This window comes from Leiobunum rupestre, chromosome 1, assembly GCF_980474605.1.
Source record: "Leiobunum rupestre chromosome 1, qqLeiRupe1.1.hap1, whole genome shotgun sequence".
Lineage (NCBI taxonomy): Eukaryota > Metazoa > Arthropoda > Arachnida > Opiliones > Sclerosomatidae > Leiobunum > Leiobunum rupestre.
This window is the reverse complement of record NC_143384.1, coordinates 64,122,312-64,136,596: the sequence shown is the minus strand read 5'-3', so window position 1 is coordinate 64,136,596 and position 14,285 is coordinate 64,122,312. Positions and strand designations below refer to the sequence as shown.

Genomic DNA, 14,285 nt, shown 5'->3' with positions numbered 1-14,285 from the left:
CGCCCCGCAATAGATAGTGGTCATGGTCCTTGATCAAATTTTGAACTTTGACGAATTCGCCACAAACCGGGTCTTGCATTGATAAACGACGTGACAACTCTTCCAACTGACAAGCCAAGAGCGTCCTGGTGTGCCGACGTTCGGAAGCGGCGGCTTTCCCGTAAAATATTGCGTAATCACGAATTGTACGTTTGAGGGTTTCGTACCAGTCAAAAATATCCGTAGAATAGTGTTCGCGTGAGCGACTCCTAGTGATAATTCGCCTGACGCACGAACAGAAAACCTCATCCTCAAGTAGCGAATCGTTAAAGGACCAGGTTCCAGGGCCCCTAGGAACTCCTCCAAAATCAAAATGAGCGATCGCGGCGCGATGATCGGAAATCGGACAGTCACGAATAAAAGCATTTTGAATATTCAAAGAATCAAATTTTTTTACGAAAATGTAATCAATGCGAGAGCGGATAAACCGGCCAAAAACGTAGCCAGAACGCGTAAAGTCCCTTTTGTCATTGTTTTTGAGTCGAAAAGTGTCAGTAACATGTAATTTGGCGGCAAGTCTATGAAGGGCCGTAAATTGTGACTTGTTAGGTCTACAACTAGCAGGAAGGCGGTCCCATAGGCTATGACAAATATCGTTAAAATCGCCGCCTAAAATTAAACGGCCGGTAGGACAGTTAGATGCGATGACTGTAAAGAACAACTCACGGTCAGTCGCCGAATTAGGCGCGTACACATTTAAAAAATGAAATAGATCACCGGATATTTCAGCCGAAACTAATAAACTACGACCCCGAACAATATGAAAAACATTTGCAGTTTTAAAATCGAGTTTCGGATTAATTAAAATTGATACCCCGCAAAACCCCGTAGCGTCATCGTTAGATAAAAAACATTTACCGAAATACATATTTTTAAAAAGCGCAACATGAGACGAATCCCAATGAGTTTCTTGTAAAAAAATAATGTCAAATGTTTTTACATATTCCACTAGTTCTTTCATCTTATTGACATCACGTAGACCATTGATATTAAGAGAAATTACCCGGAGAACCATGAGCGTTTGGAGGTTGGAAGAAAGACGACGACAAAGCAGCTCCCGGAGACGGTGCAGTAGTAGACGGAGGAAGACTCGCGTTCCGAGCTGCCTCGAGCGACGGAAACTGGAACCCAGGTTGGTTGAAAGGTAGTTGACGTTTGGCGGGATCCAAATCTGAACTCGAAGTGGGGAGGGAATGCTTCCCACTGCCCACCGCAACCTTGGAAAGGCGGTTGGCAAAAAGCGAGTCGTCTAAATCAGCATCAGCCATGTCGATGTCACCTTCTGGTTTCCGCTTTGACATATCAGACCCAGCAGGTCGTACAATTGCGGGATCCTCCGTCCTTTGTCCTTTGTCGGCGACTTCATTGCGGGAACCGGAAATATCGCGTCGACGCTCTTCCATCTTTGAGGCGGCAGTACCCTGCCCAGGGCATGACCTGGCCAAATGACCACCATGACCACAGCGACGACAGATATTGTTGGGACAATCTTGATAGAGGTGTCCAGAATGGAGACAACCGTTGCAAACCCGGGTCTGTGCTTCGTGGCGAACGCGATAAACGTTTTCACGACCCATAACATCCAATACCTTTAAACTGTAAGGCAGCGAAGATACACCTTGAGGCAACGTGACGCGAACGTTACGCTCCCCGTAGTACAAGCCATCGGACTTTACCCACACGAAAGCGCCTTTAAGTTCACACCCGTAAGCTTCTAGTTTAACGCGAATAGCGTCGTCCGTGACAAACTCCGGCACTTCGAGAAACTTCAAAATAACAGATCGCGCCGATACACTTTCGACCGCCCGTAAAACGCCGCCGACCATCAACCCCGACTTAATACATTCTTCCGCGTCCGCTTCAGTAAAAAAACAAACAAAAAAACCACCTACACCAGGGACAACCGATGAAATAGCATCAGTTCCGAAAACCATTTTAACCGATACTGCAATAATCTCCTTAGTAATACCCGGAGTCAATGACTCGACAACCACAAAGACGCTACGCTTTAGCGCCTCCATAGTGGCGGCCTCCCGAAATCGGGGACAACCGTAAGAAGAAAAATAAAATCCAAACACGAAAAATGAAAACAACGAGAAAGGGAAAAAGAAAACACGGTAGAAAACCGCTAAAGTGGTACGTACCGCCGCAAGAAAACACCGAGAACGAGAGCGTAAAAAAGACAACCGTTCCCGACGAAAAAGCAAACGAGACTCCTTTTCAGTTTTCTTCAAACAGGCTTCCCTCTTAAACTGTGGCTTCAACAGAGGCTCTTTAGGTTAAAACCCTCAAGCTTTACCGACTAAGCTATCCTGGCTCTTTCAGCGCTCATCTTCTTGCTTCAACAGAGGCTCTTTAGGTTAAAACCCTCAAGCTTTACCGACTAAGCTATCCTGGCTCTTCCAGCGCTCATCTTCTTGAAAATTGTGGATGATTTCTTTTTATTCATTTTCTTCTGTTAATATATTAAAAGCCCTTTTAATTCATATGTTAAAAAAGGAACGTCATTATGATTGAAAGTTTCCACCTTGGCAACTGGCGCTGACTAGGAATTGAGGCGTCCATTAGTTATCCAGCGTCTTGGAAGCATAAATTAGAGGATTTTATGAGGGTGGAGACTCTGACGATCATCGGGCTGTGGAGATATAACTACCGCGTGAATTTTGCCGTCAGTATGGGGCACTTGGAGAGCCCAAACTGAACAAGGTTTTATAACGACATAAGAACTGGCTAAGGTCTTAATGCAGCAAACAAAATTTCCCGTAGGAAACCTTCATTGGTTGGTCTTTAAGTGCAGTTTTGATTATCAGACCACCCAAGAAAGTCAGGTTCGAATCCTTTTTTTGGAAACATGAAAAACAGTTTCTATGCAATAGAAAAAATTAAAAGATTTTTTTACAACATTTTTTATTTAAATTCCATTATGGGCAACGAGTTACAACGAAAAGGACTCTGACTATATGTCATTTTGAACAACGCCTGGCGAACAGACGTAAGTAGTTCAATATTTGGATTTGGAAATAAATAACTTCCGCTTTTTTCCAGTTCACGAATTTCTCCCCAACCACATCCGTCGAACGTTACTTAACTTCCCGTAAAAGGTTAAGCACCCGAACTGGGGCTCGAACCCAGGACCGTTAGGTTAAGAGCCTAACGCTCTACCGACTGAGCTACACGGGCGACCCTCAGCGGGCAAAATCGTAACGTCATAACATTCAATAAAACCGACAACGAAATTGAAAAATTTTAGTTTTCTTCAAACAGGCTTCCCTCTTAAACTGTGGCTTCAACAGAGGCTCTTTAGGTTAAAACCCTCAAGCTTTACCGACTAAGCTATCCTGGCTCTTTCAGCGCTCATCTTCTTGCTTCAACAGAGGCTCTTTAGGTTAAAACCCTCAAGCTTTACCGACTAAGCTATCCTGGCTCTTCCAGCGCTCATCTTCTTGAAAATTGTGGATGATTTCTTTTTATTCATTTTCTTCTGTTAATATATTAAAAGCCCTTTTAATTCATATGTTAAAAAAGGAACGTCATTATGATTGAAAGTTTCCACCTTGGCAACTGGCGCTGACTAGGAATTGAGGCGTCCATTAGTTATCCAGCGTCTTGGAAGCATAAATTAGAGGATTTTATGAGGGTGGAGACTCTGACGATCATCGGGCTGTGGAGATATAACTACCGCGTGAATTTTGCCGTCAGTATGGGGCACTTGGAGAGCCCAAACTGAACAAGGTTTTATAACGACATAAGAACTGGCTAAGGTCTTAATGCAGCAAACAAAATTTCCCGTAGGAAACCTTCATTGGTTGGTCTTTAAGTGCAGTTTTGATTATCAGACCACCCAAGAAAGTCAGGTTCGAATCCTTTTTTTGGAAACATGAAAAACAGTTTCTATGCAATAGAAAAAATTAAAAGATTTTTTTACAACATTTTTTATTTAAATTCCATTATGGGCAACGAGTTACAACGAAAAGGACTCTGACTATATGTCATTTTGAACAACGCCTGGCGAACAGACGTAAGTAGTTCAATATTTGGATTTGGAAATAAATAACTTCCGCTTTTTTCCAGGTCACGAATTTCCCCCAACCACATCCATCGAACGTTACTTAACTTCCCGTAAAAGGTTAAGCACCCGAACTGGGGCTCGAACCCAGGACCGTTAGGTTAAGAGCTTAACGCTCTACCGACTGAGCTACACGGGCGACCCTTAGCGGGCAAAATCGTAACGTCATAACATTCAATAAAACCGACAACGAAATTGAAAAATTTCAGTTTTCTTCAAACAGGCTTCCCTCTTAAACTGTGGCTTCAACAGAGGCTCTTTAGGTTAAAACCCTCAAGCTTTACCGACTAAGCTATCCTGGCTCTTTCAGCGCTCATCTTCTTGCTTCAACAGAGGCTCTTTAGGTTAAAACCCTCAAGCTTTACCGACTAAGCTATCCTGGCTTTTCCAGCGCTCATCTTCTTGAAAATTGTGGATGATTTCTTTTTATTCATTTTCTTCTGTTAATATATTAAAAGCCCTTTTAATTCATATGTTAAAAAAGGAACGTCATTATGATTGAAAGTTTCCACCTTGGCAACTGGCGCTGACTAGGAATTGAGGCGTCCATTAGTTATCCAGCGTCTTGGAAGCATAAATTAGAGGATTTTATGAGGGTTGAGACTCTGACGATCATCGGGCTGTGGAGATATAACTACCGCGTGAATTTTGCCGTCAGTATGGGGCACTTGGAGAGCCCAAACTGAACAAGGTTTTATAACGACATAAGAACTGGCTAAGGTCTTAATGCAGCAAACAAAATTTCCCGTAGGAAACCTTCATTGGTTGGTCTTTAAGTGCAGTTTTGATTATCAGACCACCCAAGAAAGTCAGGTTCGAATCCTTTTTTTGGAAACATGAAAAACAGTTTCTATGCAATAGAAAAAATTAAAAGATTTTTTACAACATTTTTTATTTAAATTCCATTATGGGCAACGAGTTACAACGAAAAGGACTCTGACTATATGTCATTTTGAACAACGCCTGGCGAACAGACGTAAGTAGTTCAATATTTGGATTTGGAAATAAATAACTTCCGCTTTTTTCCAGTTCACGAATTTCTCCCCAACCACATCCGTCGAACGTTACTTAACTTCCCGTAAAAGGTTAAGCTACCGAACTGGGGCTCGAACCCAGGACCGTTAGGTTAAGAGCCTAACGCTCTACCGACTGAACTACACGGGCGACCCTCAGCGGGCAAAATCGTAACGTCATAACATTCAATAAAACCGACAACGAAATTGAAAAATTTTAGTTTTCTTCAAACAGGCTTCCCTCTTAAACTGTGGCTTCAACAGAGGCTCTTTAGGTTAAAACCCTCAAGCTTTACCGACTAAGCTATCCTGGCTCTTTCAGCGCTCATCTTCTTGCTTCAACAGAGGCTCTTTAGGTTAAAACCCTCAAGCTTTACCGACTAAGCTATCCTGGCTCTTCCAGCGCTCATCTTCTTGAAAATTGTGGATGATTTCTTTTTATTCATTTTCTTCTGTTAATATATTAAAAGCCCTTTTAATTCATATGTTAAAAAAGGAACGTCATTTTGATTGAAAGTTTCCACCTTGGCAACTGGCGCTGACTAGGAATTGAGGCGTCCATTAGTTATCCAGCGTCTTGGAAGCATAAATTAGAGGATTTTATGAGGGTGGAGACTCTGACGATCATCGGGCTGTGGAGATATAACTACCGCGTGAATTTTGCCGTCAGTATGGGGCACTTGGAGAGCCCAAACTGAACAAGGTTTTATAACGACATAAGAACTGGCTAAGGTCTTAATGCAGCAAACCAAATTTCCCGTAGGAAACCTTCATTGGTTGGTCTTTAAGTGCAGTTTTGATTATCAGACCACCCAAGAAAGTCAGGTTCGATTCCTTTTTTTGGAAACATGAAAAACAGTTTCTATGCAATAGAAAAAATTAAAAGATTTTTTTACAACATTTTTTATTTAAATTCCATTATGGGCAACGAGTTACAACGAAAAGGACTCTGACTTTATGTCATTTTGAACAACGCCTGGCGAACAGACGTAAGTAGTTCAATATTTGGATTTGGAAATAAATAACTTCCGCTTTTTTCCAGGTCACGAATTTCTCCCCAACCACTTCCGTCGAACGTTACTTAACTTCCCGTAAAAGGTTAAGCACCCGAACTGGGGCTCGAACCCAGGACCGTTAGGTTAAGAGCCTAACGCTCTACCGACTGAGCTACACGGGCGACCCTCAGCGGGCAAAATCGTAACGTCATAACATTCAATAAAACCGACAACGAAATTGAAAAATTTTAGTTTTCTTCAAACAGGCTTCCCTCTTAAACTGTGGCTTCAACAGAGGCTCTTTAGGTTAAAACCATCAAGCTTTACCGACTAAGCTATCCTGGCTCTTTCAGCGCTCATCTTCTTGCTTCAACAGAGGCTCTTTAGGTTAAAACCCTCAAGCTTTACCGACTAAGCTATCCTGGCTCTTCCAGCGCTCATCTTCTTGAAAATTGTGGATGATTTCTTTTTATTCATTTTCTTCTGTTAATATATTAAAAGCCCTTTTAATTCATATGTTAAAAAAGGAACGTCATTATGATTGAAAGTTTCCACCTTGGCAACTGGCGCTGACTAGGAATTGAGGCGTCCATTAGTTATCCAGCGTCTTGGAAGCATAAATTAGAGGATTTTATGAGGGTGGAGACTCTGACGATCATCGGGCTGTGGAGATATAACTACCGCGTGAATTTTGCCGTCAGTATGGGGCACTTGGAGAGCCCAAACTGAACAAGGTTTTATAACGACATAAGAACTGGCTAAGGTCTTAATGCAGCAAACAAAATTTCCCGTAGGAAACCTTCATTGGTTGGTCTTTAAGTGCAGTTTTGATTATCAGACCACCCAAGAAAGTCAGGTTCGATTCCTTTTTTTGGAAACATGAAAAACAGTTTCTATGCAATAGAAAAAATTAAAAGATTTTTTTACAACATTTTTTATTTAAATTCCATTATGGGCAACGAGTTACAACGAAAAGGACTCTGACTATATGTCATTTTGAACAACGCCTGGCGAACAGACGTAAGTAGTTCAATATTTGGATTTGGAAATAAATAACTTCCGCTTTTTTCCAGTTCACGAATTTCCCCCAACCACATCCGTCGAACGTTACTTAACTTCTCGTAAAAGGTTAAGCACCCGAACTGGGGCTCGAACTCAGGACCGTTAGGTTAAGAGCCTAACGCTCTACCGACTGAGCTACACGGGCGACCCTCAGCGGGCAAAATCGTTACGTCATAACATTCAATAAAACCGACAACGAAATTGAAAAATTTTAGTTTTCTTCAAACAGGCTTCCCTCTTAAACTGTGGCTTCAACAGAGGCTCTTTAGGTTAAAACCCTCAAGCTTTACCGACTAAGCTATCCTGGCTCTTTCAGCGCTCATCTTCTTGCTTCAACAGAGGCTCTTTAGGTTAAAACCCTCAAGCTTTACCGACTAAGCTATCCTGGCTCTTCCAGCGCTCATCTTCTTGAAAATTGTGGATGATTTCTTTTTATTCATTTTCTTCTGTTAATATATTAAAAGCCCTTTTAATTCATATGTTAAAAAAGGAACGTCATTATGATTGAAAGTTTCCACCTTGGCAACTGGCGCTGACTAGGAATTGAGGCGTCCATTAGTTATCCAGCGTCTTGGAAGCATAAATTAGAGGATTTTATGAGGGTGGAGACTCTGACGATCATCGGGCTGTGGAGATATAACTACCGCGTGAATTTTGCCGTCAGTATGGGGCACTTGGAGAGCCCAAACTGAACAAGGTTTTATAACGACATAAGAACTGGCTAAGGTCTTAATGCAGCAAACAAAATTTCCCGTAGGAAACCTTCATTGGTTGGTCTTTAAGTGCAGTTTTGATTATCAGACCACCCAAGAAAGTCAGGTTCGATTCCTTTTTTTGGAAACATGAAAAACAGTTTCTATGCAATAGAAAAAATTAAAAGATTTTTTTACAACATTTTTTATTTAAATTCCATTATGGGCAACGAGTTACAACGAAAAGGACTCTGACTATATGTCATTTTGAACAACGCCTGGCGAACAGACGTAAGTAGTTCAATATTTGGATTTGAAAATAAATAACTTCCGCTTTTTTCCAGGTCACGAATTTCCCCCAACCACATCCGTCGAACGTTACTTAACTTCTCGTAAAAGGTTAAGCACCCGAACTGGGGCTCGAACTCAGGACCGTTAGGTTAAGAGCCTAACGCTCTACCGACTGAGCTACACGGGCGACCCTCAGCGGGCAAAATCGTTACGTCATAACATTCAATAAAACCGACAACGAAATTGAAAAATTTTAGTTTTCTTCAAACAGGCTTCCCTCTTAAACTGTGGCTTCAACAGAGGCTCTTTAGGTTAAAACCCTCAAGCTTTACCGACTAAGCTATCCTGGCTCTTTCAGCGCTCATCTTCTTGCTTCAACAGAGGCTCTTTAGGTTAAAACCCTCAAGCTTTACCGACTAAGCTATCCTGGCTCTTCCAGCGCTCATCTTCTTGAAAATTGTGGATGATTTCTTTTTATTCATTTTCTTCTGTTAATATATTAAAAGCCCTTTTAATTCATATGTTAAAAAAGGAACGTCATTATGATTGAAAGTTTCCACCTTGGCAACTGGCGCTGACTAGGAATTGAGGCGTCCATTAGTTATCCAGCGTCTTGGAAGCATAAATTAGAGGATTTTATGAGGGTGGAGACTCTGACGATCATCGGGCTGTGGAGATATAACTACCGCGTGAATTTTGCCGTCAGTATGGGGCACTTGGAGAGCCCAAACTGAACAAGGTTTTATAACGACATAAGAACTGGCTAAGGTCTTAATGCAGCAAACAAAATTTCCCGTAGGAAACCTTCATTGGTTGGTCTTTAAGTGCAGTTTTGATTATCAGACCACCCAAGAAAGTCAGGTTCGATTCCTTTTTTTGGAAACATGAAAAACAGTTTCTATGCAATAGAAAAAATTAAAAGATTTTTTTACAACATTTTTTATTTAAATTCCATTATGGGCAACGAGTTACAACGAAAAGGACTCTGACTATATGTCATTTTGAACAACGCCTGGCGAACAGACGTAAGTAGTTCAATATTTGGATTTGGAAATAAATAACTTCCGCTTTTTTCCAGGTCACGAATTTCCCCCAACCACATCCGTCGAACGTTATTTAACTTCCCGTAAAAGGTTAAGCACCCGAACTGGGGCTCGAACCCAGGACCGTTAGGTTAAGAGCCTAACGCTCTACCGACTGAGCTACACGGGCGACCCTTAGCGGGCAAAATCGTAACGTCATAACATTCAATAAAACCGACAACGAAATTGAAAAATTTCAGTTTTCTTCAAACAGGCTTCCCTCTTAAACTGTGGCTTCAACAGAGGCTCTTTAGGTTAAAACCCTCAAGCTTTACCGACTAAGCTATCCTGGCTCTTTCAGCGCTCATCTTCTTGCTTCAACAGAGGCTCTTTAGGTTAAAACCCTCAAGCTTTACCGACTAAGCTATCCTGGCTCTTCCAGCGCTCATCTTCTTGAAAATTGTGGATGATTTCTTTTTATTCATTTTCTTCTGTTAATTATTAAAAGCCCTTTTAATTCATATGTTAAAAAAGGAACGTCATTATGATTGAAAGTTTCCACCTTGGCAACTGGCGCTGACTAGGAATTGAGGCGTCCATTAGTTATCCAGCGTCTTGGAAGCATAAATTAGAGGATTTTATGAGGGTTGAGACTCTGACGATCATCGGGCTGTGGAGATATAACTACCGCGTGAATTTTGCCGTCAGTATGGGGCACTTGGAGAGCCCAAACTGAACAAGGTTTTATAACGACATAAGAACTGGCTAAGGTCTTAATGCAGCAAACAAAATTTCCCGTAGGAAACCTTCATTGGTTGGTCTTTAAGTGCAGTTTTGATTATCAGACCACCCAAGAAAGTCAGGTTCGAATCCTTTTTTTGGAAACATGAAAAACAGTTTCTATGCAATAGAAAAAATTAAAAGATTTTTTTACAACATTTTTTATTTAAATTCCATTATGGGCAACGAGTTACAACGAAAAGGACTCTGACTATATGTCATTTTGAACAACGCCTGGCGAACAGACGTAAGTAGTTCAATATTTGGATTTGGAAATAAATAACTTCCGCTTTTTTCCAGGTCACGAATTTCCCCCAACCACATCCATCGAACGTTACTTAACTTCCCGTAAAAGGTTAAGCACCCGAACTGGGGCTCGAACCCAGGACCGTTAGGTTAAGAGCCTAACGCTCTACCGACTGAGCTACACGGGCGACCCTTAGCGGGCAAAATCGTAACGTCATAACATTCAATAAAACCGACAACGAAATTGAAAAATTTCAGTTTTCTTCAAACAGGCTTCCCTCTTAAACTGTGGCTTCAACAGAGGCTCTTTAGGTTAAAACCCTCAAGCTTTACCGACTAAGCTATCCTGGCTCTTTCAGCGCTCATCTTCTTGCTTCAACAGAGGCTCTTTAGGTTAAAACCCTCAAGCTTTACCGACTAAGCTATCCTGGCTTTTCCAGCGCTCATCTTCTTGAAAATTGTGGATGATTTCTTTTTATTCATTTTCTTCTGTTAATATATTAAAAGCCCTTTTAATTCATATGTTAAAAAAGGAACGTCATTATGATTGAAAGTTTCCACCTTGGCAACTGGCGCTGACTAGGAATTGAGGCGTCCATTAGTTATCCAGCGTCTTGGAAGCATAAATTAGAGGATTTTATGAGGGTTGAGACTCTGACGATCATCGGGCTGTGGAGATATAACTACCGCGTGAATTTTGCTGTCAGTATGGGGCACTTGGAGAGCCCAAACTGAACAAGGTTTTATAACGACATAAGAACTGGCTAAGGTCTTAATGCAGCAAACAAAATTTCCCGTAGGAAACCTTCATTGGTTGGTCTTTAAGTGCAGTTTTGATTATCAGACCACCCAAGAAAGTCAGGTTCGAATCCTTTTTTTGGAAACATGAAAAACAGTTTCTATGCAATAGAAAAAATTAAAAGATTTTTTTACAACATTTTTTATTTAAATTCCATTATGGGCAACGAGTTACAACGAAAAGGACTCTGACTATATGTCATTTTGAACAACGCCTGGCGAACAGACGTAAGTAGTTCAATATTTGGATTTGGAAATAAATAACTTCCGCTTTTTTCCAGTTCACGAATTTCTCCCCAACCACATCCGTCGAACGTTACTTAACTTCCCGTAAAAGGTTAAGCTACCGAACTGGGGCTCGAACCCAGGACCGTTAGGTTAAGAGCCTAACGCTCTACCGACTGAACTACACGGGCGACCCTCAGCGGGCAAAATCGTAACGTCATAACATTCAATAAAACCGACAACGAAATTGAAAAATTTTAGTTTTCTTCAAACAGGCTTCCCTCTTAAACTGTGGCTTCAACAGAGGCTCTTTAGGTTAAAACCCTCAAGCTTTACCGACTAAGCTATCCTGGCTCTTTCAGCGCTCATCTTCATGCTTCAACAGAGGCTCTTTAGGTTAAAACCCTCAAGCTTTACCGACTAAGCTATCCTGGCTCTTCCAGCGCTCATCTTCTTGAAAATTGTGGATGATTTCTTTTTATTCATTTTCTTCTGTTAATATATTAAAAGCCCTTTTAATTCATATGTTAAAAAAGGAACGTCATTATGATTGAAAGTTTCCACCTTGGCAACTGGCGCTGACTAGGAATTGAGGCGTCCATTAGTTATCCAGCGTCTTGGAAGCATAAATTAGAGGATTTTATGAGGGTGGAGACTCTGACGATCATCGGGCTGTGGAGATATAACTACCGCGTGAATTTTGCCGTCAGTATGGGGCACTTGGAGAGCCCAAACTGAACAAGGTTTTATAACGACATAAGAACTGGCTAAGGTCTTAATGCAGCAAACCAAATTTCCCGTAGGAAACCTTCATTGGTTGGTCTTTAAGTGCAGTTTTGATTATCAGACCACCCAAGAAAGTCAGGTTCGATTCCTTTTTTTGGAAACATGAAAAACAGTTTCTATGCAATAGAAAAAATTAAAAGATTTTTTTACAACATTTTTTATTTAAATTCCATTATGGGCAACGAGTTACAACGAAAAGGACTCTGACTATATGTCATTTTGAACAACGCCTGGCGAACAGACGTAAGTAGTTCAATATTTGGATTTGGAAATAAATAACTTCCGCTTTTTTCCAGGTCACGAATTTCTCCCCAACCACTTCCGTCGAACGTTACTTAACTTCCCGTAAAAGGTTAAGCACCCGAACTGGGGCTCGAACCCAGGACCGTTAGGTTAAGAGCCTAACGCTCTACCGACTGAGCTACACGGGCGACCCTCAGCGGGCAAAATCGTAACGTCATAACATTCAATAAAACCGACAACGAAATTGAAAAATTTTAGTTTTCTTCAAACAGGCTTCCCTCTTAAACTGTGGCTTCAACAGAGGCTCTTTAGGTTAAAACCATCAAGCTTTACCGACTAAGCTATCCTGGCTCTTTCAGCGCTCATCTTCTTGCTTCAACAGAGGCTCTTTAGGTTAAAACCCTCAAGCTTTACCGACTAAGCTATCCTGGCTCTTCCAGCGCTCATCTTCTTGAAAATTGTGGATGATTTCTTTTTATTCATTTTCTTCTGTTAATATATTAAAAGCCCTTTTAATTCATATGTTAAAAAAGGAACGTCATTATGATTGAAAGTTTCCACCTTGGCAACTGGCGCTGACTAGGAATTGAGGCGTCCATTAGTTATCCAGCGTCTTGGAAGCATAAATTAGAGGATTTTATGAGGGTGGAGACACTGACGATCATCGGGCTGTGGAGATATAACTACCGCGTGAATTTTGCCGTCAGTATGGGGCACTTGGAGAGCCCAAACTGAACAAGGTTTTATAACGACATAAGAACTGGCTAAGGTCTTAATGCAGCAAACCAAATTTCCCGTAGGAAACCTTCATTGGTTGGTCTTTAAGTGCAGTTTTGATTATCAGACCACCCAAGAAAGTCAGGTTCGATTCCTTTTTTTGGAAACATGAAAAACAGTTTCTATGCAATAGAAAAAATTAAAAGATTTTTTTACAACATTTTTTATTTAAATTCCATTATGGGCAACGAGTTACAACGAAAAGGACTCTGACTATATGTCATTTTGAACAACGCCTGGCGAACAGACGTAAGTAGTTCAATATTTGGATTTGGAAATAAATAACTTCCGCTTTTTTCCAGGTCACGAATTTCTCCCCAACCACTTCCGTCGAACGTTACTTAACTTCCCGTAAAAGGTTAAGCACCCGAACTGGGGCTCGAACCCAGGACCGTTAGGTTAAGAGCCTAACGCTCTACCGACTGAGCTACACGGGCGACCCTCAGCGGGCAAAATCGTAACGTCATAACATTCAATAAAACCGACAACGAAATTGAAAAATTTTAGTTTTCTTCAAACAGGCTTCCCTCTTAAACTGTGGCTTCAACAGAGGCTCTTTAGGTTAAAACCATCAAGCTTTACCGACTAAGCTATCCTGGCTCTTTCAGCGCTCATCTTCTTGCTTCAACAGAGGCTCTTTAGGTTAAAACCCTCAAGCTTTACCGACTAAGCTATCCTGGCTCTTCCAGCGCTCATCTTCTTGAAAATTGTGGATGATTTCTTTTTATTCATTTTCTTCTGTTAATATATTAAAAGCCCTTTTAATTCATATGTTAAAAAAGGAACGTCATTATGATTGAAAGTTTCCACCTTGGCAACTGGCGCTGACTAGGAATTGAGGCGTCCATTAGTTATCCAGCGTCTTGGAAGCATAAATTAGAGGATTTTATGAGGGTGGAGACACTGACGATCATCGGGCTGTGGAGATATAACTACCGCGTGAATTTTGCCGTCAGTATGGGGCACTTGGAGAGCCCAAACTGAACAAGGTTTTATAACGACATAAGAACTGGCTAAGGTCTTAATGCAGCAAACAAAATTTCCCGTAGGAAACCTTCATTGGTTGGTCTTTAAGTGCAGTTTTGATTATCAGACCACCCAAGAAAGTCAGGTTCGATTCCTTTTTTTGGAAACATGAAAAACAGTTTCTATGCAATAGAAAAAATTAAAAGATTTTTTTACAACATTTTTTATTTAAATTCCATTATGGGCAACGAGTTACAACGAAAAGGACTCTGACTATATGTCAT

At 41.0% G+C, this 14,285-nt stretch overlaps 11 non-coding genes across 11 annotated transcripts; all 11 read right to left on the bottom strand.

The window, feature by feature from the left end:
• Positions 1–3,146: 3,146 nt before the first annotated feature.
• TRNAK-CUU (transfer RNA lysine (anticodon CUU)) lies at positions 3,147–3,219 on the bottom strand. The gene has a single exon. It is a non-coding gene; the product is annotated as a tRNA-Lys (tRNA).
• Positions 3,220–4,171: 952 nt separating this feature from the next.
• On the bottom strand, positions 4,172–4,244 carry TRNAK-CUU (transfer RNA lysine (anticodon CUU)). The gene has a single exon. It is a non-coding gene; the product is annotated as a tRNA-Lys (tRNA).
• A 950-nt stretch (positions 4,245–5,194) lies between these two features.
• On the bottom strand, positions 5,195–5,269 carry TRNAK-CUU (transfer RNA lysine (anticodon CUU)). The gene has a single exon. It is a non-coding gene; the product is annotated as a tRNA-Lys (tRNA).
• A 953-nt stretch (positions 5,270–6,222) lies between these two features.
• Positions 6,223–6,295, bottom strand: TRNAK-CUU (transfer RNA lysine (anticodon CUU)). The gene has a single exon. It is a non-coding gene; the product is annotated as a tRNA-Lys (tRNA).
• Positions 6,296–7,247: 952 nt separating this feature from the next.
• On the bottom strand, positions 7,248–7,320 carry TRNAK-CUU (transfer RNA lysine (anticodon CUU)). Its single transcript has one exon. It is a non-coding gene; the product is annotated as a tRNA-Lys (tRNA).
• A 952-nt stretch (positions 7,321–8,272) lies between these two features.
• TRNAK-CUU (transfer RNA lysine (anticodon CUU)) lies at positions 8,273–8,345 on the bottom strand. The gene has a single exon. It is a non-coding gene; the product is annotated as a tRNA-Lys (tRNA).
• A 952-nt stretch (positions 8,346–9,297) lies between these two features.
• Positions 9,298–9,370, bottom strand: TRNAK-CUU (transfer RNA lysine (anticodon CUU)). The gene has a single exon. It is a non-coding gene; the product is annotated as a tRNA-Lys (tRNA).
• Positions 9,371–10,321: 951 nt separating this feature from the next.
• TRNAK-CUU (transfer RNA lysine (anticodon CUU)) lies at positions 10,322–10,394 on the bottom strand. The gene has a single exon. It is a non-coding gene; the product is annotated as a tRNA-Lys (tRNA).
• Positions 10,395–11,345: 951 nt separating this feature from the next.
• Positions 11,346–11,420, bottom strand: TRNAK-CUU (transfer RNA lysine (anticodon CUU)). The gene has a single exon. It is a non-coding gene; the product is annotated as a tRNA-Lys (tRNA).
• A 953-nt stretch (positions 11,421–12,373) lies between these two features.
• TRNAK-CUU (transfer RNA lysine (anticodon CUU)) lies at positions 12,374–12,446 on the bottom strand. The gene has a single exon. It is a non-coding gene; the product is annotated as a tRNA-Lys (tRNA).
• Positions 12,447–13,399: 953 nt separating this feature from the next.
• TRNAK-CUU (transfer RNA lysine (anticodon CUU)) lies at positions 13,400–13,472 on the bottom strand. The gene has a single exon. It is a non-coding gene; the product is annotated as a tRNA-Lys (tRNA).
• Between the last annotated feature and the right edge of the window lie 813 nt (positions 13,473–14,285).